Genomic DNA, 23,782 nt, shown 5'->3' with positions numbered 1-23,782 from the left:
CAGAATACCACATAGAATCTCACATATCTTGCATGGCTCCAGGCTCTGTGATTTAATTTCTCAGTGGCAGCCCTGTGAAAGGTGTGAGGTGGTGGGTGGGGAACATATGGTATTTTTCGGTGTCCTGGTGAGGTTCACGCCAGGCAGCAACTTCCCGACAGGGAGTGTTGTAGATACAGAGAAGGACTCCAGCAGCTCCTCTGGGTGACCTTCATTACTGAAATTAACATGCATGCCACTCACAGGCACGCTAGGCTAGGGTGAATGCTGTACTATAAGCATGGGCAGAGAGGAGATGGGCATGGGGCATGACACAGCTGCCCAGTGAGAAACAAACTAAAGATTAATGTTTTAGAAATGGGTTCAAACATATACATAGTGAATAAAACCAATACAATGATTGTTTTTATGGTGAATACTAGGTCATTTATGTATTATTATTATTGTCTGTTTTTATCACTATTATAACTGATTCCATTTTTCTTGTTCTTATACTTTATGTATATTTTTTCTCCTATGTCTACTTAATGTGTATTTGTGTTATCGTGATGTGTGTACATTGTTTTTGAGCTGCTGTAGCACAAGAATTTCCCCAGTGTGGGATTAATAATCTTATTTTATCTCATTCAAAGTGGGACATTGAAAAATTACATACAACAATTTGTCATTGCCAAATTAACTAATACTTTATTGTTCTGTACTTTAGACAAATGAGACCATAGTTGAGCCTCAATACAATACACAGGATGTATTGTATTGCTATCCCTTGTGTGATCAGAGGGGCTAATACAGTAATGCGCTACCATGCAAATGGAAACTGTAAAAAACATCAGCCTCTACTGTCATTAATCTGTAAGAATACAAGACTGGCAAATATATTTTCCATTTACCCACTTCAGGTTGAGTGAGGCATTGGGGTTTCCAAGTGGGCACGTCACCCACCAATGTTTTGTTGCACCACCCATGAAACCTCAAAAAGGCTAAATTGCACAACTGTATTGCCTTTTTGTTGTTCTTGCAATATGAATTTCCACTATTAACATATTGCAAAGGACAACCATACCAATGCAGACTCATAAAAGCTGGCAGCTCCTGGTCCCCCTCCTGTACCAGAGCTGTAATAAAAAGCCCAGCCCTCAATCACAAACATAAATGCCAGGAAAAGAAACACTGAAAATGCAATAATATAGATGCAGATCAACTTTTATTATTCATTATTAAGAAAAACTCTTCTTTATATCTGGAAAATGCCAGAACCACAAGATGTGCAGCTTAAAAGATTTTGCAATGAAGCAATTGTAGCCATGTCACATACACAAAATGTCTTGTTATCCTGGAATGATACAGTAACTCTAACAGGCTGTATACGTAGATTACATTTCAGCTCGTCGTCCTCATTTCAAGTTTCACTTGCAATTTACGGACATAACTGCAACCCCCTAAGTCTGTTCGTCTTAGGTATATAAAAACAGTGATTGTGTATTGGGTTGCGAGCGCTGTCCAAATGTGGCTGACCACACAGCAGTACTGCGGCTAAGCACATAACAGAGGACTACAGCTACTGCGGTGCTTTTTTTATAGGCGGGCAATGGAGACAACTTGCAACATCCAATCCGCAATGTGGGCCTTAATTTATTCATGTTTTCCCAGCTGATATTAACAGGAAAACCCAAATGCATAACAGATATGACAAATGTTACTGTTATCTGGTAATAGGTTCAAAGATAAGTTGAACATTATTTGATTTTATTACACAAAAAACAACCTGTTCAATCAAAGGTCTATATTTACGGTAGATACAATTAGAGAGACAGTGAAATTTTCTCCAAATCAAGCAAAAATGGCTGGTCAATTAAACAAATGAATGTACAGGCTTTGTCCTTCAAAGAAACGAGGCAAGCCATTTTATAAAGCTACTAAGCCATTACACATGCATTGATGCCACCGACATCAGGCATCAAATGTCTCTTCACAAACCTACAATCATAGTTAAAAACACTCTTGTGTCAAAAACCCTGACTATAAAAATCAATACAGACAAATAATCAGCTTATTGCACAACAGCTAATGGGCACTTTATTCAGGAACTTTTGTTTGTTATTCTGAAGCTGATCGATGAAAGAATACAGAGGCCAGTCAAAGTGAACCATTAAGAGGAGAAGAGACCATTACCTCCTACTTTCCACTGCTTCTCGACCCATTTACATGCCTGATCAGGTCCCTCAGCGCAGAGGCATAGCAAACAAAAACAATGCCAAATTGGTCAGTAAGAGGTTCTGATTTGTAATGGCAGAAGAACAGACCAGTATGACTGCTGTGTTGTTTTGACAGAAAACCTCATACATTTGTTATTAATCTGGCTGTCTGATGGTAAGAGATTATAAAGGAAGCTAATGAAGACAAGTCCATGTATAAGAATATGGGTATTACATGTTAAAAATGTTGCTTACAGAGTTGACCTGGAGAAAATATCAAAATCATTTTCACTTATCAGAAGCATATCATATGCAGAGCAAATATGAAAACTGGACTAAAACAGTGGAAATAAGTTTATTTATTCAATTATACAATGTTGGATAGTTCATTGCAAAGGTAGGCTTGTGGGTTGCACACTAAAGGGTGTCACGATTTTGATTTTAAATCGAAATCGACCGATATGAAGTCACAATCTTGAATTTCGAAATAAAAAAATGGAATCCTCGATACTGCCACGCCCCCATGTCATGTCCGGTCGGCTTGTCAAGCGGAAAAAACACATACGTGTTGAAGTGCTGCGAGTCAGTCAACCTCCTGTAACTTAGCTAGAGCCAGTCAAAAGATACCATGACAACTGCAGATGCTGGAGACCCTTCGACAGAACTTGAGCCCCCTCCTCTTTCAATGAACTGTACGAAAGTGAGGAAGTATTTTGTATTTCCAGTGAGTTATGTTGACAACGTTCGCGTTGTCAACAAAAAAGCCACAGTTTGGAAGCTCCGCTATGTGCGTGTACCATATTCTGTGTGTGTACCATTGCACATTAGCCTAGCAGCTAGCGGATATTCCTTCTACTTATAGCTTTATCCCAACAAAACCGCACAGTTGAATTTCAGCCTGCATGCACGTTTTGTAGCCTAAACAGAGCAGCTTATATTGGTTATATTAAAGAGAGCAACAAGTTAGCGGACTGCCGAGTCGCCCTCTTTGCTATCGGTCTGCTGTGCTGGCTCGATGGTATTTTAAGTCCCCAACTAAGCCTTCAAGGCAGCACTGCGACCGTCGTCTTCAACCATAACCATTGCCTAGTCCTAGTGCCTTTCAGGCAGTGCTGCCTGGAAGACGACGTTGGGGGCTTCAAAGGATTGTCGGTAAACTTTTTTTTTTCTTTTTACTTTCCAATTGACTGAAGATATGTTATTGTTACATTATGTTGTTAATACATGTTTTAAATTAGACAATGTAATGTGGTACATTGCAAACAAAGGTTAGATAGTATATTGCATAAAAGTCTAGTCTAAAAATGGCCTAGCAACCTGTGCTTTAAAAAAAAAGAAGTAAAAATTGAGAATCGAACCGTGACCTTAGAATCGAAAATGTAATTGAATCGAGGATTTGGAAAATCGTGACACCCCTATTGCACACTTAAGCAAATTGCAATAGATTTTTTGATGGAGCACATTATTCAAATAGTGACCCAAGGTCAGATGACACACTCTTTAAACATACTGGTAGTTAATATTCTACTGGCCACTCCCACAAACCTATAGACTTTTATTGACCTGCAACTGGCAGCAGCGCCAAAGTGAAACTGCAGTGGTGTTATTCTCTGACATGAGATTTGGCTTTCTGTCAACAAGACAACTTAAGTCCAAAGGGCTAACACCACCATGGTTTCTACATAAAGCTCTAAGTGGCACATGAACTAGCACTTTAGGTCAAAGCATTATTAAAGGATCAATCATAACTCAGTCAGTTCTTCACTGAATGATGATCAAAAGAGTATGCTCATAAAATAAAAAAGAAAGTACTTGTGATGCCATAGCCTGTCCTCAATACATGTTTTCAGTATGAAACACTTCTTCACAAAAGGAAATTCAAGTGTGTGTGTGTGTGTGTGTGTGGGGGGGAAATAGATATAAGAGCCATCCCAGAAAAAAAAGACAGCAAAAGATGAATAGATTAAATATGGACATCATGTATTCAAAGGTCACAGAGCACGACAAAAAAAGTCTCACAACAGATGGGTGGACTCCATCTCAAGATCTGCTCTGGAGAAAGTGCTATCACAATTCCTTGAATTCATATGTCAACTGTGAATGAGTACATAAAAACAGAAAACCATGATGTCATTAACTTGTTAATCAAAAGGCATTTGTGCAGCAGTATGACTTCGGAGAATAGATGTACATTTGAAACAGAACAGCCTTTTTTTCTGGCATTATAATCAAAAAACTTCATTTCATAATTCTGATAAAGCCCAAATTCAATTCCATGTCGTTTTTTTTTTGGCAAGACCTGGAGCCTGTTGGTTCATTTCATGACCATAACAAAAACGCCTTGATTAAAGAACGTCTTGTTGAAAAAGAGCACAGCATAACTGATCGAGTTTAACAGACATGGTAACGCCTGCCAATTATTAGGAGAGTGAGGAGATGTGTTTTTATATTTTGAGAAACTGTGCATGTTAATGACTCAAACTACAAATGTGATTATAGAGACATCTATTTTCAAGCTGTCATATTTCATTAAAATACACAGACTCTATTTCAAAATTTTTCCATCAGTAGCATCTTAAAACTATTTGGTAAAAAGAAACAATCCAAGACTGGAATTCAGAATCAATAGAAATTTCTAACCTGAAACCAGATAAACAAATGGGGGAGGAAACCTAACTGTCACCACAATGAGTGGTAAGTTACCAACCAGGATCAATCTGAAGCTACTGTATAACAGATGTAATGTGTAAAGGGAGGCTTGTCAAAGTTAGCCTTTACACAAGTTATTATAGCTTCAACATGGACACGCCCAAACATACGTATACTGTATAAAGACATTCATACAAAATGATTACATTCTATACAAGTTGACCCAGTGCTCTTCTATGCTTTAAATACTTCCAATAGAACTATGATCTATCCAACCTTTAATGTTGATGGTGAGCAGTATGTACTTCTGTTTCTAACTTGGCTAGTGCAGGTTGCTCCTTTTCAAGACAGAGATGATTTTTATGTTAGCTGCAACAGCTACTTAGGTGTATGAAAGAAATTTTAGTCAGCCATATGAAAGAAAAAAGATCAAGTATATTTGGAGATATTTGCAGATCACCTATTTTGAAAATAGTCAGTCCAAAGATTTAAGACCGTCAAACTCTTCTTTGAAATGTTTGACTGGGGTTTAAGTTACCAGTGGACCCGTTGGCCAGAATTTGCTTCCCATTCTGTGACAATAAAGCACTCCTTAAGGCGGATTTATGCTTCTGCGTTAAATCAACGGCGTGGCTACGTACGTAGGTACGTGGAGATACCGATCCTACGCCAGACCCCACACCGTAGCCTGATGTGCACCTCTCAAAAAATGTAACTACACGTCGCGGCGACGCACATCGCTCGGCCGTGGCTTGGTAACGTTGCATTTCCCTCTACTCATGTCCTGGTTCTCCTTCTCTTAAACATAAACATCAAATCAAGGAGAGGGTTAACTTTTCCCACCGTGGTCAGAAAGCATAGGGGAGACACTTTGTTTCTCTCACTATGCCTCTAGAATCGGTACTCGCTCCGAAGCTAATCCCCGTCACTCTCTCACTCGCTCTACCACACAGTCTACACACACACACACACACACACACACACACACACAGGCCCTGCCCTTGTCTTAAAGAGATCGTCCCCACACCAACGCACAAGTATAAACTTCAGGCCAGTCAGTAGGCTATGGCGAAAGTTCTGTGTGGAACCTTCGCAGAACCATAAATCAAGCTTAAGTCAGACTGTGGGTTATCTGAACAATCTCTTTTTCGGATTACCTGACTGGAGTCTGACCACGATGATGCTCAAGATTTGTTACTGGCAAAGAGGAAAACCTTTGCCTAAAAAGCCATTTATTCAAATCTTACAACAGGCTGGTAGGGCTGCACAATTATCTAATTTTAATCACGATCACGATTTTTGGCTTCCCACGATCAAATTCACGTGATCGGCGATATTTAAAATGCCGTTCATAGAACGCTTCTTTATCAAAGTTTTTTTTCCAAAGCTCCGTAAACCACTCTCTGATTACGTGCCTCCATGAGCCAATCAGAGTTGTTCCTGCACCGCGTAGTTTAGTTTAGATGTTGACAGTCACAGAGGACCGAGGACAGAGTAACGTGAGGAAAATTCCACAACAGATAGCAGTCAGTCATAAGTCGTCACGAGGTTTACCAGTTTACCAGTAAACGCAACATTTTGTCCCGGGCCGGTGTTGTTTTTCAGACAACAGCAGTGACCAGTGCTAGTTTGTGTCTTTTAGCGGCAGACTGTTGTACGTCCCGCTGTTTTAATCCTCTACAGTGAAATACAGTCACACTACACCGTTTACCTGGCAGCATTTTAGCCGTGTTTAATCCAGTTACTACTGTAGCTAATGGTAGGCTAACATTACCTGCTGTGTAACGTGTTATTAGTGTTTACTAGCGTGACATGCAGCGATGTTTCTGGTGCCTCTAATGTCTGTTTTGGAGCATCACAGCGCAACGCAGACATTTAAGTGGCACCGCAATGAGGCACCGTAATCCGCGTTGCTATTTCATCCGGTAGATACCTGGCTCCGGTGCCCTATTGGCACCGGATTTTAACACGCACCATTAACGTGAACAGAAAATTGCGTTGCCTATATCTTTCACGGCAAACGCATGTGTGGGGAAAGCGGTCGCACAACAACTTAAATGGCATACTCCTTCATAGTATCCTTCAACAAAGGAGGAATGTAGCACAATATGGATGTGAAAGCAGTTATAATTAGCCTATGTGACAACAAAATTTGTTTTAGTTAAAATCAGCAAATAATCGTGATAAATATATTGATTAAAAATAATCGTGATAAATATATTGATCAAAATAATCGTGATTATCATTTTGGCCATAATCGTGCAGCCCTACAGGCTGGCCTTTATCTGATAACTGTGACAAAAAAATGATATAATGAAAAGCAGTGTATGCATGTCTGTGTGTGTGTGTGTGTGTGTGTGTGTGTGTGTGTGTGTGTGTGTGTGTGTGTGTGTGTGTGTGTGTGGGTAGTGCGGTCATGAGTGTATGTATTTTCCAAAAGGGGGTCTGATGTTCCCCCACAAGGTCCAATTACTCAGGCTGAGTAGATTCAGTGCTGTCTGTTTGCATCAACATCAGTCATCTAATGGCCTGATCCAGCCAAACACACAAGGCTGCATTCATAAATAAAATTAAACAAACAAACAAACAAACAAACACACTCCCACCACCCAAACTAAACCGCAATCACTACCTGTAGCCTGTACGCCTGGATTTTGGCCTACCTTCCCAGACATAAAACCAGCAGCAAACTGGACAAGTGTCCTGCACAGCTGTGCACGTCCGTTGGCGCTGCCTGAACGCTGCACTGTCACTCTCTCTCTCTCTCTCCAGTCTTACTTTCAGTTCTTACTCACACTCTTTCAATCACTTGCTTGTGGCTTCTGAGCGGTAACGGATTAGAGAATGACTAAGTCAGGGATCTAGGAGAATGTCTTGGAACTTGTCCCAATCGCTAGCATAAGCAACATGCACGGTTAAGCACTAAAGTTGGCTCATGTAGGTATAGCCTTGAGCGCACGTTGCTCAGGGAGTACAAATCATTATCTGTGTTAACCTCCTGACTAAAGCAGATGCAAAAATAAAGTTGTTACGGATCTGTTTATTGAAAGTCATTCCTCCTTATTCCTCATTTCCAACACTGCGCCTCAAATATTTTGTATTTATTTTAATACAGAAAAATAACGTAATAAAGATGAACATAACAGGATAGTGTCTGGTATCAATTCCAATTCTCTGCACCTTGTCTTGTAGACTGCAGCTGGACTGGAGAGATCTGCTTGGAAGGCAGAATCCTTCTCCGTTTTGGGCCTGTAGATAAATCATCCCCTCTCCCTTTAAAAAGACTGATAGAGTTAATTCCAGATACACTGGCTAAGCAAATCCATGTGCTTCACTTCAAAATCAATACTAGCTGCTTTAAAATGATATAAGAATCATCAGGCTCGGCCCGCATGTAACCGTGGAATCAGGTAGGCTCTGAATTCATTACATCTGATGGTATCAATCCTGCTGTGCCTTATTAGAACCCATCACAGAGAAGCTTTTTTCTTACTATACTCAGACAACTGTAGTCTGACAGCATACCAAACAGAGGCAAGTCTAAGGGACTGAAAATCAACAAAACTAAGTGACTGTCTGGAGAAAATAGTCACCTGCAGCAAGCTTTGTAAAGTCAAGTCTATTAAAGTGTATTTTCATCAGTGACTTCAATAAGTTCACTATTGACAAGAGCAAAATATAATTTAAATTAAAAGTGTTTTTACACATCATCTGGTATCCTTCATTCACAACATATAACAAATGAATTCCACTAGCCTTCTTCATGCATTTGGTCAAACTTTCCCATTAGACACTCACTTTGCTCAACGCCTGCAGGACAAAAAGAGGATGCATCATTTACTGAGAAGCGATATTAGAAGCAACTGAGGCATCAGGGCATTGAGAGGCTGCATGTTTGAGGACATTCCCCTCTGTAATATGGTATGTAGTAGCAGAGACTTGGACTTCCTGTATTAAATGTCCAGTTTGCAAATGGGTTAAATGTCCAATAATCAATTCAAATGATGATATAAATGATCTAGATGCATCTTGAAATCATGAGAAATGAGACATGCCTGCAATAGAAACTGCCGAGGTATCAGTTTGTGACATGACTCATGAATAAATAAATAAAAAGTCAAATGTATAGCTATACCTGGACCCTGGCAGACAATGATCATGAATCACAAATGAACGGATCAGCAGTTCTTGCCCTCTATATTTACGAGTAGAGATGGGTGGTGGTGGTGGGAGGGGGAGGGGGGGCATATGCAGTCTGCATTGTTCTCTAATCTCAAGGCTGGAGGGAGAGAGCCAAACTAATATTTACTGTGAGAGCTGCAATCCCTTTCTGCAAAATAGTCTAATCGATAATTCTCAGTCCTTGCCATCACTTACAGGCAGTTAACAAGCCAGTTCCTCTCCCTGAGCAATAGAAAAATTATTTTAGAGCAGAGACTTGGGTTTTTAAAAAAAGATAATGCCATTTTATTTCTCTATTTTACTTATTCGTGGAGAATGATAAGAGGTTAATTGGAGGCAATACTAACACTTGGTTGGCAGCTAGAAGATCCACTCACAGGGTTTCCCACAGGAAATCATTTAGAAGAGGTGATAAATCAATCAGATTCTGATAAACCTCGTATAGTGGTAACTTTACAATAATTAGCAAATGACGGCCTGAACAATGGACAAACTAACTACATACAACTACACTGTAGATTGCATTTGAAGCACTGTAATCATGAATTAAGACATTTTAAATTAGGCTACATTCAATGATTTAAAGACTTAAATTATCACTTGCCAAATACTGTAATTCTAATGTGCCATGGATAAGCCATGCTCATGTATGTTGCCGAAATCCTAAACTCAGCCAATATCTCTGCCAGAGGGATGGGATATTATGAAACACACACAAACCATTTTGCACTAACTACCATACAGTAAAGATATATCAATGGAAGATAGAGAGTGCTAGAGAGAGCGGGCCCACTGAAGGAGAAGTATTTTAGTGTGTGAATTTTCGTAGTATGTGTATTCTATTTTAAAAACTCTGTGAAGTGTCTTTGAGTGTTGCAAAAAGTGATATATAAATACAATTATTTATTACAGTCACAGAGGACCGAGGACAGAGTAACGTGAGGAAAATTCCACAACAGATAGCAGTCAGTCATAAGTCGTCACGAGGTTTACCAGTTTACCAGTAAACGCAACATTTTGTCCCGTCTGTGTTGTTTTTCAGACAACAGCAGTGACCAGTGCTAGTTTGTGTCTTTTAGCTCATAGCTTTAGCAGCAGACTGTTGTACGTCCCGCTGTTTTAATCCTCTACAGTGAAATACAGTCACACTACACAGTTTAGCTGGCAGCATTTTAGCCGTGTTTAATCCAATTACTACTGTAGCTAATGGTAGGCTAACATTACCTGCTGTGTAACGTGTTATTAGTGTTTACTAGCGTGACATGCAGCGATGTTTCTGGTGCCTCTAACGTCTGCCCCCGCAGACATTTAAGTGGCACCGCAATGAGGCACCGTAATCCGCGTTGCTATTTCATCCGGTAGATACCCGGCTCCAATGGATAATAATAAATTATTATTATTTATTATTAGAAAATAATAGCACGTTGCGTTTTTGTGTATGTCTGTGGAGCTGGTTCAGATACAGTATGCTTTCAGCTTTATTAGACCTATAATACAGGTTTACATAGAGCTGACAAGAGACATCTCCGTGTGTATAAAAAACAAGGATTGAGCGAAAATATCTACAAAAACATTGTACATCACAACTCTAAGTTTCTCTCGAGAAACCGTGAGAAAGGAAAGAAAATGATGAAGATACTGAGCAACATGGATGTGTATATCTGTGTGGAGTGCAGACATGGACAAAGGAGACTCTGACAGTTGATAAAAGAACATGCATAAATTGATCAGCCCCTTTTGTTGAGGCAGATATTCTATTTATGCAGCACTTGAGGTATTAGACACCTTTCTGGCCATCAAAAGAATTGTCAATCAAGGCAAGACACGGGTCAACAACCAGGAGGGCGTAGAAGAAATGTGTCTCTGAAACCCAACAAAATGATGAGATACAGTAAGAGCTAGTATGAGGAGACACATACTCCCCATCGTCCATTTTCATTGTGGTGCTGAGGCTTTTACTTCACCCTAATTATGTTAAATTCTAAAGCAGAGGAATGAAGTCAATACAATGCATTCGCAAAGTAATTTCCTCTTCATTATTCATCATAGCTCCACAGTTAGAAGGACCATTGCTGTATGGCAAGTAACACACAATGCCAATCATTAGTCTTTCCATCCCACATCACAAGAAAAAAGCATTTCTGACTCATGTTACAGTACATTTGAAAATCTCAAGCATGGTAGATTTAATAACAGTAATCGCTTTCAAACTTTCACTTTCCATGTCAAACACTCCTCCTTTCCATCAGAAGTTTGGACCCTTGAGATCTTTCCTCCCTTTCTCCACCAACATCTCTGATCTTTCCACTATCCACAGCTCCTCCCTGTCTCCCCCTATCCCAGTTTAAGCCAGTATATATATATATATATATATATATATATATATATATATATATATATATATATATATATATATATACATACACACACACTGGCTTAAACTGGGATAGGGGGATAAAAAAAAACACAAACACACACATACACAGTATGTTGTACTGAATAGTCCTCCTTTCCATCTGGCTGACGGTTTCATATATCTCAGTCTATAATAATAAGATAAGTCTTTTGTGACAAGCAGAGTCACAGTGACTAAGAGATTTACTGGCTGCACCTGTATATTAAACACAAGGGAAATGCAGCCAAAATTTGTATTTCCATCCATTAAATTGAATCACTTTTATTCAATGAAATATGGTAGATTTCAAGCTTTTGGCCTCTTTCAGATAGGTCAACTTTTATCCAACTATTTCCATCAATACAAAATAGAAAATTATAAAATCTTATAATGGATATTAATATAAGTACACTTCACAATGGAGTACACATCAAGTCAAACACTGATTATCCTTGTACATTTTAAACTGTGTATAGTAATGTAAACAATTTACTATATATATGACATCTGGCAGCATTTTAGCCATACTATACACTTCACACAACTGGATACTTTTTGCAGATGAACCAAAGTTTTGTCAGCCAAATTGATGATAAATTGTACTGGAGGCATGAAGCCAGGGGGATTGTGTAGTGTCAATTTTCAAGCCAAAACTCTGGTAAGTCCCTGTCTGATGCTGATTTTCGTCCAACAGAGAGCAGGATGAACTGTTGGTCAACACAAGATGAATACAATTTTAACTACAAAACATTTTCAAATGTGTAGCTACTGTTTGATATAAGCTGCTACTGTTAACATAACCACCTCCCACTATCCCCCTACATGGGTTCTCTTTACTCCCTTCCTTCCACTCCTGACCTATTCTCTCACTAATGATGAAGTTCATTGTATTGATCTACTTTCCCCTGCTTGCAAAAAACAAATGGCCCAATCAAGTACACTAAAGTCACTGCAGTCAAATGGAGACAGATATATAATTACTTGAATAGACAAAGCATTCTGTTTGCGCCATTGTAAAGGCTTGAAATGAGGATGGCATTGGTCACTGGGAAGAACATGCCCAAGCTCCAAGAGTTTTCATCGAGGAGGGCTGTGGCTTGTGGGATGAAATGTGTTCTTTCTGCAGCATATTCGAGAAATGTGTTGCAACTGCAGCTGGCAAACACCAAACATTGAACAACGTAATGTTTGTAAGTCAACTACTGCCAGTAAATTTCTTGCCTTATTTGATCAGTTGGCCTAAATATTTCAGCAAAACCACATACTACAAGGATATGGCCAATTTAGAATATTTGTTTCATTCATCCTCTATTTCATTCATACTTTTGATTCCCCAAGCCCGCAGAAGCCATTGAGACAAACAAAAGTCCCGTTTGTTTATTACTGTTTGAAGAACAAACATTTGCACAGAGAAGAAACAGTGGAGAAAATGTATGTCAGAAAATGTATGTCAGGTGAATAGGAGGCAAAATTCTGAAAGGAGAATCCATCTTGCAAACAAAAACAGAAGAGTTGTTAGAGAGCCAGCAGTCCAGAACATTGACTCCGACTTCATTGTCGTGATGGCAAAAGTTTGCCTCTCAAGTCTACGTCAAATGGAGTTGTTAAAACAGGGCCAAGTGAAGCAAACAGGATCCAGGACTTGAAATAATGGCCTAAAGACTTGGTCTCAAGAGTGTTAAAAACACAATCTATAAGTGCTGTTTGCCTAAAAAAAAAAAAAATATTTTCCTCAGTTCCTTCTTTGGTCTTAAGATTACTGCATATATAAAATAGATCCATAATGAATTGCACTTGTTAATGTTTGTGCAAGACCTCCAAAGGACCAATTCACCTTACCCCCGGCAGCAGGTGGCTACATTTATCAGTCAACGCCTGACCTGAAGGAGGACTGTTATTATCCCCATATTGCTGTGATAGATTAAGAAAATAGCTTTGTAAAATGTCATTATGCATTATAATGCACTGCCAGGACATTTTGTAATAATGAAGGAATGTCAATGCATTGTGAAATATGCACAAACTCTTCTCAAATAAGCCTTTTTTCAACCCAGACACAGATCATAAAAAATGTTTTCTTCATATGAGCCATTTGTACTTTCAATATCTTCAGAGACTTTTGTTGTCATTTTAATACAGCTAAATGAAATGTGTTAGAAAGTCAGTTTGATTTAGTAACTGAAGTTGGTTATTAAATGTTTCGTTGTGAAGTCTCTTAGTTTGACAAGAGCAGAGCATCAGCTAATTATATGGATTGCTGATTTATGAAGCTGGGGCTCTTCGCTCTTTTATTACAGCTCTCGCTCTTCCTCTCCTCCCCTTTTCCCCCTCATTTCACACTACACAGATGAGAGGAAGGGTCTGGTGTAAAAGCTTTGTTTGCACAAAACAAAAGCTGAGAAAATGACGAAGATGACTTCTTCCAGGTATGCAGGGAATTGTGTTGATACAGTGATTGCTCTGTTAGTGAGCCAATACATATGGTAAGAGTACACAGTATCAAAAAAACATGTGTGGTGTGGTCCTCTTCTCGAATAATTACCTCCTCAATGGTCCCTAAGTGGCCACATCGCCTCATCTTCCTGGGCCATTCCCTGCTGCCGTGTGCCATCAATACTTCCACAACAACAACGGTTCAACCCAGGAAGGAGGCCAGAAACTAAACCTCTTCACTCTAAACAAGAAAGGGAAGTCTTTAGGTTAAGAAGAACCACACCTAGTTGTGTTGTTGTAATGACCAGCTGGGACTGTTAGTGGACCCCCAGGTGGGAACCACCTCTTGTATCACATTAAAGTCAGATCAAAAACTTTTTTTTACAGTTAGATCTTTGTTTACTGTATCATTCCTGTGGATAACACAGCATGCTCTAGCCAGCCCTCCTTTGAAAAATAATGGTTAGAATAAATCTCACCCAAATAATTGAAGTACATTCTGAACACAGGGATAATTTCCCTCAAGACTACCTAAATTTAGGAATATACAAGGACAGGAAATGCATTGCTACAACACAACAACTAGAAACAACTTAACAAAATAAATGAGCTGCAAACCACAGCTAACCACAAATAACTCCCTGAAGTCAAACATATTCTCTAAGCATACAAGGTGCAATAACCCCCAGTGCCTTGCTTTATCTCATTATTTCTATCTCCCATCTCCTCTCTGTCTCCAGTGTAAGCAGGAACCCTCCTGTTCTAAACAGAGAATCATGAAGAAGGAGTGGAGCTGCACCAAAAGCAGCCAAAGAGTGAATGAGGAGTCAGAAGGAGCTTATGGGGGGGGTGTCTTCCAAACCTACAACCACACACTGCCTCCACCACACCAATCATCACATTCCTGCTAGAAAGAATCACCCTACTGTTTCTGTTGGAAAACAAGACACACATACACAAGACAAAAGCAGGGGCAGCTGAAACTCTCACAGGACTATGGTCAATTTGTGAGATCATGAAGCAAGATTGTAGGTTTATTCAGTGAACCAAAGTGCTGTTTGGATAGAAGACAAGCAGGACTGAGTTGGACAGTAAAGGACAGAGGAGGGGATGATGCAGAAGGACGATAGACAATTTGGCTTCGGTATAGAAAAGACAGTGGTCAGAACCACTGGGGCATGTACTGATTTTCCAACACACACACATACACACACACACACACACACACACACACACACACACACACACACACAGTAGACTGGACGAAACATGCTGGCTGTCTCTGAAGAGGGAGGTTTTTGTATGCACAACAGCCCACACGCCTCAGTCCACATGCAGAGCACCTGAGCCTTTCCTCTATCCAACTCCACCTGCTGTGTGCATGTGTGTGTGCTCTATGGCTGATTGGGTGCCTTTAAATTCAATGGGCCTCTCTCACAAATGTTTTCCTGCTTTCCATCTTAAAATGTGTTAAATTAAATAAAAGAAGAAAAAACTAGCTCTAAAAAACTTGCGCAAATGACTCGTGTTTGCACCCAGGTAAAAATTTTAGTGAATTCAATTTGAGCTCAAATATTATATTGAAGCCTAACAACTGTTAGGCTACAAAATAGTCTGATTGCAATTACTGTGTATTTTCAACAAGAACCCAAAGAATTCAGTTTGCCGTCAGTCCTTTATTTGGGCTACAGGAGAGGACACATAGTTCCCAAACAACTGAACTGGATGAGCACATTTGATCCATAATTGGAGGCTGAGGTGCTATTGGAGAGTGATAGGAATGGATAATGACCCAACATCTGCGGGCAGGTGTTGGCCAGGTATGTTGTAGCAATCCAAAAGTTTTCTGTGAACTATTTTCTACTAGTAGGCCAGAAGCCATGGTCAGAAATTTTTATTTTATGCCTTATCTAGTATCCATCTACACTCAAATGTAGTTCTTAACAACAAACAATTTGGAAATGACAAAATATCAAAGAAAGATATTTATTTGTGTTTAATTAATGTTCAATATAAGTTTTTTAACACTTAAAAAAGCATGTCTTTGTGTGTATGATAGCGATGATGTCATTTAAAAAATCTCAAACTTCTGGCAAGCGTCTTGAAGTGACAGTCCTAGCGCATGTTGACATCTTTACCTGCATACTGTTCCAAAGCTTCTTTAATATTGCCATTCCATCTCTTAAATCTTTTCATATTGCTATCTGCCCTTTCCTTCTCTTACCATGTACATTCTTAGTCTTAGTTTCCTAGGCTAAGCTCAGATCACTCAAGCATTGAAGACCCCCCCATCTTGGCCAAGAGGAGAATGGAGCAGAGGGGTTGAGAGGGAGGCTGACATGATAAGAGGCGGCGAGAGTGAGGGGTGAAGACGGTTCAAGTTTTAAAGAGTAGTCTGGCACAAAAATGAGCTGAGCTGCTGCAAGAACCTAATTAGTCTAGATAAAGACATTGCACACTGATGCAAAGACATTTTGGTCTGGATAGCAAGCACACACGGATGCATGCACATACGCAAACACATACCTTAACAGGGAATGTGGTATTAGTGTCACGCTAATGTATCGGGTCCTGTGCGAGTGGGCTGTAGGCTAGGTCTCTGCTCTCAGTAAATATTGGGAGGCCAGCTTCAGTCACTGCTGCTACACTGCACACCCACACCTGGCTAAACCTCGCTAACAAACATTTGTCCAGACTCCCTGAGATGTTTAAAAAAGTTCTACCAGTTAGATGCAATGTTGAAGTAAAACTAAACCCAAAAATGCTGATAAGAACATGGCCCAAAGCTAGTTGTTTCCCCATCTTATTTCCCAAAATGTCCAACTGAGTCGTGTTTCTTCAAATGTGCCTTTAAAGTGTCAATCATGGGAAGTGAAGCCAAAGAAAAGATTTCACATTGTGGTCAACTGACAAAAGCAACAGCAATCCCACTGTTAAAAAAAAAACATTTTGGATCAACATTCTGAATCTAAAGTTCTGGTATTACAGTAATTCTTGAGGGTGTCCATTCATTTGAGAGGATTTTAACTGAGAAACATCCATGTGTTTTCTAACCTTGAACTTCATACCTTCTGTATAAATCTTTATGGTTTTATGGCACAGTGTTATCACCTCCCAGATCCTGATAAATATGTATCCATGGTCTCTCATTTCTATTTCCATCTGGACTTACAGTGTAAGGATGGGCTAACCTTGGCAACACACCTACAACCGAATATGTATGTATATACAGAAAGTCAGATTGATGTGTTACTGGATTGAGTAAGCAAGGTCATAACTAATCTGACTTTCTAAGCAGCTGAATATACCAGTGAGCTAAACGATCTGCTTGCCCATCCATCTCACCATGTAATCAATAGTCACAAGGCTGCTAATGATGAATGGAGTGAAGTGGAAAGCGCAATACACAAACTGGTTTGGTAACTGTGGAATCTATATTCTACATTAGGGATGTCACAACACCAAAAATCTAGTAGTCTGTACTGATACCACCAAAAGTACACGATACTCCATACCAAATTCGATACCACAGTGTGTAAAACAAAACACACAAAATACGTCATCGATACCAATACCAGTGAAATTTCATGATTCTTGATATCCAATTCGATACCACGGTAAAACAAAAACAATAAATCCCATGTCCTCCTTTATAAAGTGTATTTTAGGATAACAAGGATAACACTTGGGGAGGAGGGACATTGGTCACTGTTTTTTCATTGTCCATTTTTTTTCCTCTGAACTTTCTGTTACTGTTTTGGTGTGGATTAGAGGGGTTTGAGTGGAGGGGGCAAGGAGAGCGTGATTTACATGTAATCTGGAGAAAACGCCAGTCTTCTGGACCCACAGCCCGCTGCTTTGAAGCCTGGCATCACCACACAGCCAGCGTGCGGTTCCCCCGGAACTCCCAAGCAGCAAGCATGTTTAGTTACGTCCGTTTCTCTCTGTCGTCATTGTTGTTTTTCACGAAGAACAGGAATGCTTAGTAAAGTTAACTTAACTGATATTATAGAGGTCCGCTAAAACAAGCGCTAAAGTTAGCTAACGTTACTGACATTAGTTATCGTGTGACAGACAACGGCAGAGAAACAGATTTACTTTCTGTTTGGGAGCTCCAGGAGAAGTCATAAAAGCAGTTGCTGTAGGTACGGTAAAGCCAGAGGCTGACTGTGGTCGGGTCAAGCCGTCAGTGAGCAATGTGCACGGAGATGAGTGTTCTCTAAATACATCCATGGAGATGAGGCGCGCTGTTTTTCTGTGCTGGTCGGCTTTCTTCTTCTCCAGCGTTTAGCGGCAGACTAGAACACTTGTAGGCGTATACTGCCCCCATCAGGTATGGAAGAATTGCATCCCTCGGTACCTATGGTACTGTAGAAAAACGAGTAGCGTCATGTTTTCAGAATTTTGGTACCGAGGTACCGGTTCTCGTGACATCCCTATTCTACATGGCCTTGAAGAAAACACTGACACTGGACTCAGTTACTGAATGTGTTTGGCAGAAAGTAAGAGATCTTTGTCCCACCAACAAAGACACGTGGGTGCAAAAAAGATGGAAGTGATTGTAACATATACAGTTGTCAAAAATCACTGGCTTCATCTAAAGATATTCAAATTAAATAATCCCTGTGCATCATATGATTAAGTAGATCCTTCCTACTTTACGATGTTCAATCTCCAACTGATTAGGTGGGATGGAGAAGAAGCTTCTACTTTTCAAAAACAAAACACCACAGAGATAAACAAAACTACATCAAACCACGCAAAAAGATGTGCACACTAACCAAGACAACAGCATGACATTCTCAGTATATGACACACACAAGACACAGCCTACGCATACAATTAAACATGTGAGCCAACCCACAAAATAACATGCCTGCATAAACACACTGTGCATGAATACATCCATAAAACATGGATGCCCACATGCTTCCCACAGAAAATTCACATATTAACATAACGCATAAATGAGTGTGTTTATGTGTGCACACAATTTAGGTTATGGTTGAGTGTCTCAGTTATGTGTTTGTGCACACGTAAATGTCATTTCCTAGATTCAGAAACCTGGATAAGGCCTTTTCCCGGTTTGAGAAGCCTGGATATACTTCAAGACACAACTGCACATACATTATCAGAAACCTGGATACTGTTCAAATCATGTGAGAACCATGCTTACATCATATACCTAAGGACTAGGTTGGCTTACATCAATCAAACTAAGTTAGGTAGTTGAAATCAAGGGGATGGCATTCCTTAATATGATTTAGAAACCAAAGCCAGCAACCTGTAGCTGTCACACATAAACACACACGGATATAAACAATAAGGGCAAAAGGAGGTGTGAAACTCATGAGGATCGCTCGAAGGAAGGAAAATGTGTTTTCACAGTGTCTTATCTAGCTCAACTGGCTCCACATCTCTGCTGCCAAACATTCTGTGGGCGGTCCAGTGTTTCAGCCCTGAGGTCCAGCCATAAAGGCACCGCATGAAGCCCAGTGATCAAAGAGAAAGCTCACTAACCAACTTGGTCCATGTTGAGCTTTTGGCTCAGCTCCAGCACTATCCTATGTCATCAAGACCCCTGATGTTGTTGTGAAAGCGCTAACATACGTTTCTGTGTGTAGTTGAGCAACTCTGTGTGAACATGAATGTGTATAAGATCAAAGACATCATAGAAATCTCATCACAGCACAGACAAGCATCTACCCAGTCACAGAGGTGAAGTGAAGCCAGAGCAAGACCGTCGACTTTAGTTTTGTACCATACTTGGTACAATAAGTCAAATAATTAACTAATTTTCATAACAAGAAAATTAAACAAATAAATGTTGCACAAACCATTTAAATGCTTTTAGGCTGTGTGACCAATTGTTGCATTTTAGCTCTAGTCTGCAGGCTTTCGGTTCACACTGGCTTATGACAAACAAGTCATGAAGCACTTCCAGTCATGGTGCTTGAAGGCTTTATATCCTCTGATGGTCATGCTGAGCTTACAAAACTCACAGACAATACTGGATAGTGACAGCTAGAAACAACAGCTAGAAAACTAGACTCCATACTGCACATAACATTAAAAATGGGTATCATGATTAGCAAAGGAATCAGTTTAGTTTAGCTTTAAATTGGTATCGCCTATATATCACATGATCTTGTGAATGGTCCTGCGTTGTGTTCTCACCACAAACCACACCAGATTTCACTCGGAAGTAGACTAAGTTCCAGGCTCAGACTGATAATAGGGTTGGGTACCTTTCGCATCTGAACCATTACTAGTCCCGATACCGGTACCTGAAATTCGGTTCCCGGTACCCAACGGTACTTTTTTCGGTACTTTCCCTCTGTAATTACAAAAAATTATTTCAGTTGTAAAAATAATTCCAAACCTATTTACTTAGAACATTGTTATTTGTTTAGAATATTTTACACTGACAGAAATTAAACAAAAATAAAAAATTAAACCCCTCCCTCTCTCCTCCCAAACCCGTACCTACAACCTATTAAATTTAATTATTAATTTCTTACTCACTGTAACTTTTATTCTTGTATTTGTATATTATTATATTTTAGCCTGTTTTATTTTCATCATGACCATTTTAAATTGCTCTTTAATGTTTCATGTAAAGCACTTTGAATAGCCTTGTTGCTGAAAGGTGCAGTAGAAATAAAGTTGCCTTGCCTTACAACCTCAGCCTGTCAGTCAGTCACCAGGGCACAAAAACCACCGTTGTGCCTGCTCGTCTCAGAGGAAGTGTAATGTCAACAGCACCGCGACGGCTTTCGGCTCGCCATTAATATCATATCACAGTGAAAGGTGTCCACGTGAAGTTTTGAAAAACTGTAACCACACTCGAAACCACTTTATCGGCATTGCCGTGACTCACTGTGACTTCAACAAAACTGCAGAGCCGACGTAGTTTGCAACGTCCGCAGCTATGCGCGATTTAGGCCTTGTGGACAAAAAACCTCCTCTAATGAAAATCAGTTTATTGCTACAGGGAATTTCAGAATAGTATTGTTTTCCGCTTTGCTGACATACAACTGATTTATAAGATTTCACCCTAAAGCCAAACAACAGTTAGGTATGTGATCTTGTTTTCCTGGAGCCACATCATTCTGAAACAAGAAGCACTGCTCTTCAAGTAGCAGCTGTCCAAGCCCTGTTGTTGCACTGATAGATGTACTGTAGATCTCTACCTAAGACAAAAAGCCATGTGTCTAGCCAATTCAAAGACTCTGACTCACCTACACTGAAAAGACAGTTCAAACTGACTGCTGTGGTTACAAGGTCAATTACATAATATCCATATCACATGCCTGGGAAAGCAGTGATTTATTCCAAACAGATAAGAAACTCATGCAAGTAATTTTCTGTATTTTTCGATTTTCGAAGTCTCATGAGGCCAACAGCATCCCCAGCCAGGCCTGAATAATATTTTTTTTAATACCAAAAGTAACTCCAAATATACATTGGTTGTTACAATGTGTTTCCCCTATATTCATTCTGCAGCGACACACTGCCGTGAGTCTCTGAACAAGGAAGCTGTCTGTGGTAAATTCACGTCCGTAACAGCAGGACAGTCAAGTGTGTTTTTTAAAATGCTAAAGTCAGTTGAACAGGTGAAGCGAAGATAACCTTGTCGGTAGCCTAAAGTACCAAACAGGCTCGGTAATGTACAACATGCTAACGTGCTGGCAAATTCGGTGTTGTGTTTTTAGTTGAGCTGCACCAGAGAATACTCGGTTAAAACTGTTGGATGATGCTGTTTTGCCCTCACTGTTCTCCGTGAAGTTTGCCGGAAGTGACGTAGTGTAGTGTTTCATGTGGAGTAAGCACTGCACCGTTTAAAAATAGAATAAAAATAGCCTTTTAAATGCTACATTGCTCGTAAGGAAATAACAGGAGTAACAGGCAAACCAGCTTTAAAAGTGACCTATTTTCTTTGTAAATAAGCGTTGTGTGCGATGGATCCAATTCATGCCAATGGGAAGAGTGGTTCATGGGGATTTTTAAACTCAAACTGATGAATCGACTATCAAAATTGCAATTAATTTAATAATTAAATATAATTGCCTGGTGTTTTATCCTGGCACCCTGCTAGAGAGTGAAGTGCCCGTAGCGGTCTCCACAGTACAGCTCATCATGCTATTAGCTTCCTTTAGCCGTGACATACCACAGATTACATATGTCTGCCACTGTATGGCCCCTCATCTCTCAACTATCTGCTACTGTAGCCATGAGAGTGTCAGCAGCCCCCTTTCCCCACCCATTGTACACACAGTGCTTTCACATAGTTTACACACAAATGCTGAACACTCAAAGTCCCACACACCAGTCTTGTATCTCCAATGTGCTGGGAGGCGCAGCCTGGTTTCACACTCATGGTTTGGCTATACAGTACATGCAAAATAACTCAAACAATGCTTGGCTGGCTTAAAGAAATGCCACATGACTAAGTGAACTACAAAACACTGCTTGCCTTCACTACTGTTCATGTGACCACATGGGATACAAAACAGCAGCTTAGTCAGGAGACTGTTAGTATAGAGCAATGTCAGCAGACAACAAAAACAACTTTTAATAGGCTAACTAGTGCAAGACATAAATTCAGGGCGATTGTGGTGATGCTTGCTGTGCCAGTAACCGGTGTAGTTTGATTTGTTTTAGAACAGTATGCACAACATGATTTCACACATACAGCATATTGTAATTCAAAAGGATAATACGAAACAAAAAATTCCTCCGTTAGAAATGACATCAACACTGAATCAACAAAAGGCTTTTTAGCAAAAGGAAGAAATAGCCTGATGTCTCTGCTCATAATAAGCAAAGAGGGCAGTGAATGAATAGATGTTATTTTCTCAATCCTACGTTAAAAAAATGGCCTCGACACCCACTTGCATCCCCCATAGAGCAAAACAGAAAAAACACCTATTCAGCTGGGTTATATAAAAAGTAAAAGAAGTAAGAATGCAACATCTCACAGTCCCATTTTGTCACACAGTCCAACATTAGACCTCTCCATCCTTACAGCAAAGTTGGAGTCACTGACTGTAGCAAACTTATCTTGCTCCAACCAGAAGATCTGGGGAATAACTCCTCCACTGATAGCAACTTTAAGGAAGTTTGAATTGGCTACCCTTCGAGGCTTTACAAAGAATTTTAGACTGACCCTGGCTCAGTCGTTCTGTCCTCTCTCCAGGTTACACACACACACACTTACGCGCACTCACGCATTGCAACACTTACACACGTGGGATATTATGAAATAACAAACAGACTTAGCAATTAAGCCACATTTGGGTTTCAAACTAACGCAAGATCAATCTCTAATATGACTAATAATAGCACTTATTTCCACATCAAATGAGAAATGACTCATCATAAACCTCTCGGAAAATCGTTAATTGTGACTTGAGCTTGACACCAATGTGCGGTGTTCATTTTAGGACATCCTCAGATCTCAGACTCAGGTGTCGGACTCAAACGAAACGGCCTCAGCGTCGTAAAAACCTCTCTCATCTTCAGACAAAACGGTGTCAGAAAAACTTCTGTCAGCCTCAGACAAAACGGCGTCGCTGAGGCCGTTTCCTTTGAGTCTGACACCTGAGTCTGAGATCTGAGGATGTCCTAAAATGAACACCGTACCAATGGCTTTGATGCATTGGTGACTTAAGAGTGTAAACACAGAAACTAGTACTGGAGTACTGGAAAGCAACCTTGATTTTGAAACCACACAGAGAGTCTGCACTGGCCTTTGTGCTGTACTGATATACTTCAAATTCCTCCTAGTCACCATTGAGCAACTTTGAACTTTGAGTGATGGATTCTGCTGCTGCCAAGGCAGAGTTTAACACACATTTAAATGGTAGGATTAGAACATGTCATTGATCTTCATAAGCAGTTCTGCTGGCACTGAAATTAATATGCT

At 39.9% G+C, this 23,782-nt stretch overlaps 1 protein-coding gene across 3 annotated transcripts in view; it reads right to left on the bottom strand.

The window, feature by feature from the left end:
- stxbp6 (syntaxin binding protein 6 (amisyn)) overlaps positions 1-23,782 on the bottom strand; it is a 66,829-nt gene that overhangs the window by 32,672 nt on the left and 10,375 nt on the right. The gene's annotated exons all lie outside the window — the stretch shown is intronic.

Source organism: Sander vitreus, chromosome 20 (genome assembly GCF_031162955.1).
Source record: "Sander vitreus isolate 19-12246 chromosome 20, sanVit1, whole genome shotgun sequence".
In the NCBI taxonomy this organism is placed as follows: Eukaryota; Metazoa; Chordata; class Actinopteri; order Perciformes; family Percidae; genus Sander; species Sander vitreus.
Note: the sequence above shows the minus strand (reverse complement) of the source record. Positions and strands in the feature narration are given on the sequence as shown.